The following is a 3,847-nucleotide window of genomic DNA, read 5'->3' as shown; positions in this document are numbered from 1 at the left end:
TAGCTGGATATAGTATTCTTGGCTGCATGTTTTTCTCGTTTAGTGCTCTGAAAATATCATGCCAGCTCTTTCTGGCCTGCCAGGTCTCTGTGGATAAGTCAGCTGCCAATCTAATATTTTTACCATTGTATGTTACACACTTCTTTTCCCAGGCTGCTTTCAGGATTTTCTCTTTGTCACTGAGACTTGTAATTTTACTATTAGGTGACGGGGTGTGGGCCTATTCTTATTGATTTTGAGGGGCGTTCTCTGAGCCTCCTGAATTTTGATGCTCGTTCCCTTTGCCATATTGGGGAAATTCTCCCCAATAATTCTCTCCAGTATACCTTCTGCTCCCCTCTCTCTTTCTTCTTCTTCTGGAATCCCAATTATTCTAATGTTGTTTCGTCTTATGGTGTCACTTATCTTTCGAATTCTCCCCTCGTGGTCCAGTAGCTGTTTGTCCCTCTTTTGCTCATCTTCTTTATTCTCTGTCATTTGGTCTTCTATATCACTAATTCTTTCTTCTGCCTCATTTATCCTAGCAGTGAGAGCCTCCATTTTTGATTGCACCTCATTAATAGCTTTTTTGATTTCAACTTGGTTAGATTTTAGTTCTTTTATTTCTCCAGAAAGGGCTTTTATATCTCTCGAGAGGGTTTCTCTAATATCTTCCATGCCTTTTTCGAGCCCGGCTAGAACCTTGAGAATTGTCATTCTGAACTCTAGATCTGACATATTACCAATGTCTGTATTGATTAGGTCCCTAGCCTTTGGTACTGCCTCTTGTTCTTTTTTTTGTGTTGAATTTTTCCGTCTTGTCATTTTGTCCAGATAAGAGTATATGAAGGAGCAATTAAAATGCTAAAAGGGTGGCAACAACCCCAGGAAAAAATGCTTTAACCAAATTAGAAGAGATCCAAAATCGTAAGGGGGGAGAAAGGGGATAAAAAGAGGTTCAAAAAGGAAGAAAGAAAAAAAAAAGAAAAAAGAAAAAAAAAGAAAAGAAAAGAATTAAAAAAAAGAAAACACCTAAGAAAAATGTAAAAAAGAAAAAATATATATATTAGATAAACTAGTAAAAAATCGTTAAAAAAAGAAAAAGGTAACAGTTAAAAAAAAAATTTTACCCGAAGGCGAGAAAAAAAAACAAAAAATGAAAAAGAAAAAAAATTAAATTAACTGCAAGACTAAAAAAAAATCACAGGGAAAAAGCCATGAGTTCCGTGCTTTGCTTTCTCCTCCTCTGGAATTCTGCTGCTCTCCTTGGTATTGAAACCGCACTCCTTGGTAGGTGAACTTGGTCTCGGCTGGATTTCTTGTTGATCTTCTGGGGGAGGGGCCTGTTGTAGTGATTCTCAAGTGTCTTTGCCCCAGGCGGAATGACACCGCCCTTACCCGGGGCCGGGGTGAGTAATCCGTTCAGGTTTGCTTTCAGGAGCTTTTGTTCCCTGAGCGCTTTCCGTAGAGTTCCGGAGGACGGGAATACAAATGGCGGCCTCCTGGCCTCCTGGTCTCCGGCCCGGAGGAGCCGAGAGCCCACGGCCGCACTCCTCAGTGCGCCCTCAGAGAACAGCGCCAGTCACTCCCGTCTGCCTGACCTCCGGCAGCGCTCTGAGCTCACCGAGCCTGCGACCGGTTCAAGGTAACACCGAGCTGTGAGCTTACTGTCGGCTCTGTCTCTGTAGCCGGCTTTCCCGTTCCAATACCCGCAAGGTCTGCGACACTCAGACACCCCCGATCCTTCTGTGACCCTGCGGGACCTGAGGCCACGCTGACCCTGCGTGGGCTTCGCCCCAGTTTTAGCCTCTGGAGCGATGTCCCTCAGCGGAACAGACTTTTAAAAGTCCTGATTTTGTGCGCGGTTGTTCCGCCGCTTGCCGGGAGCCGGCCCCTCCCCCCGGGGTCTATCTTCCCGTCGCTTTGGATTCACTTCTCCGCTGGTCCTACCTTTCAGAAAGTGGTTGTTTTTCTGTTTCCAGAATTGCTGTTCTTCTTCTCTTCGATCTGCCGATGGATTTTCAGGTGTTTGCAATCTTTAGATAAGCTATCTAGCTGATCTCCGGCTAGCTGAAGTAGTCTCAGCCTGCTACTTCTCCACCATCTTGACTCCTCCCGGGGTTTTCATTTTTAAATAAACCTGAGCTTTAAAATGCCTGAGTCTAAAAGATCAAGAAGATAAAATCAGCTGGTACAAGAACAGAACATGTGGAAGCAGATTTAAAGTACAACTTTTTTCTTCCATAGGACTTTTTTCATGGCATCTTTAATATCCTTGTTTCTTAGAGAGTAGATTCAGGGGTTCAGCATAGGTCTGAACAAAATGTAACATTCTGAAGTCACTTTACAAAGTTCAGGGTTACTTGGAGGTTTGAGGTAGACAAAAGAGACAGTCCCATAGAGCAAACTTACAACCCCTAGGTGGGAGCTGCAAGTGGAGAAGGCTTTCTTCCTCCCTTCCCTGGAGTGGATTTTTAAGACTGCAGACACAATATGCATATAAGATACCACAATAATGACTACTGTGGGCAAAATAATGAGCACAGCCAGACTAAATGACACCATCTTATTCATAAAGATATTGGAACAGGAGATCTTCTCAATTGAGTTGGAACCACAGTAGAAGTGATCAATGACTCGGGAAGCACAGAAAGACATTGAGGTTACACCGATTTGAAGGATGGAACTGACAGCCACAGAGATAGCAACCAGCCACCAACTGGATACAAAACAGTGTAGAGGAGTGGGTTGCACATGGTGATGAAGTGGTCATAGGCCATGGCTGCCAGGACAAAAGCCTCTGAGGCCATAAGGAGTGCATAAAGAAATAGCTGACCCACACAATCTGCAAAAGATATGGACTTTTTTTGAGACAGGATGTTGACCATGGCTTTGGGTACAATAACCTTGGAGTAGGAGAGGTCAATGATGGAGAGATTGCCTAGGAATAAATACATTGGTGTGTTCAGCCAGGGATCAGTCACAATGATGCCAATCATGCTAAGGTTCCCCAGAAGGACCATCCCATAAACAATCAGGAATAGTAGGAAGAGGAGACTGTGGAGCTCTGGACGGACCTGATGCCTACAAGAATGAAGTCAGTCACTTCTAAGTGGTTGTCTCTGCCCTCGTCACCCATGGCAAATTTCTGCTTTAAAGTGTAATTGGAAGGGGAGGTGAACCATGAGAGACTATGGACTCTGAAAAACAATCTGAGGGTTTTGAAGGGGAGGGGGGTGGGATGTCGGGGTACCAGGTGGTGGGTATTATAGAGGGCATGGATTGCATGGAGCAGTGGATGTGGTGCAAAAATAATGAATACTGTTATGCTGAAAATAAAAAATAAATAAATAAATAAATAAATAAAATAAAGTACAATAGAAAGTCAACAGATAAAGTTTCCACTATTTCTCTACCATCACATATAATACTTTATATTAAAAAAAAAACCTTATAGTTGACATAATACTTTCAAGTTAAATCCCATTAAGTTTACACACATGAAAAAATTCAAGATGAGAGGGATTTGACGTGCCTAAGGTAACACAACTGGTTAAGGTAACACAACTGGATAGGGTTCAAACTGGAATTTTAACTCAAGGTGAAATATTTTATATTAAAGTTTACTGTGAATTTCAATACAACAAAGTCTGATACGTCCTTATGCCTTTCTATCTTGTCATACAGATGGTTTGCAAGATGTCATTTGTGATTTCAAAGTACTAAAGTCTAACTCTTCATATTAAGAAAAAGACACTTCCTTAAGTTTCATTTATCATTTTATATTCATTTTTATAATAATACTTTGCTTCAAAACAGTAAAATTAATTAATCTCAAAAGAAAGATGCAAGTTCTTTTCAAGATAAT

At 41.6% G+C, this 3,847-nt stretch overlaps 1 pseudogene; it reads right to left on the bottom strand.

The window, feature by feature from the left end:
• Positions 1-2,199: 2,199 nt before the first annotated feature.
• Positions 2,200-3,118, bottom strand: LOC116592443 (annotated as a pseudogene).
• Positions 3,119-3,847: the final 729 nt, after the last annotated feature.

Source organism: Mustela erminea, chromosome 6, assembly GCF_009829155.1.
Source record: "Mustela erminea isolate mMusErm1 chromosome 6, mMusErm1.Pri, whole genome shotgun sequence".
Taxonomy (NCBI): Eukaryota; Metazoa; Chordata; class Mammalia; order Carnivora; family Mustelidae; genus Mustela; species Mustela erminea.
The sequence above is the reverse complement of the archived record's forward strand: the minus strand, read 5'-3'. Positions and strand labels throughout refer to the sequence as shown.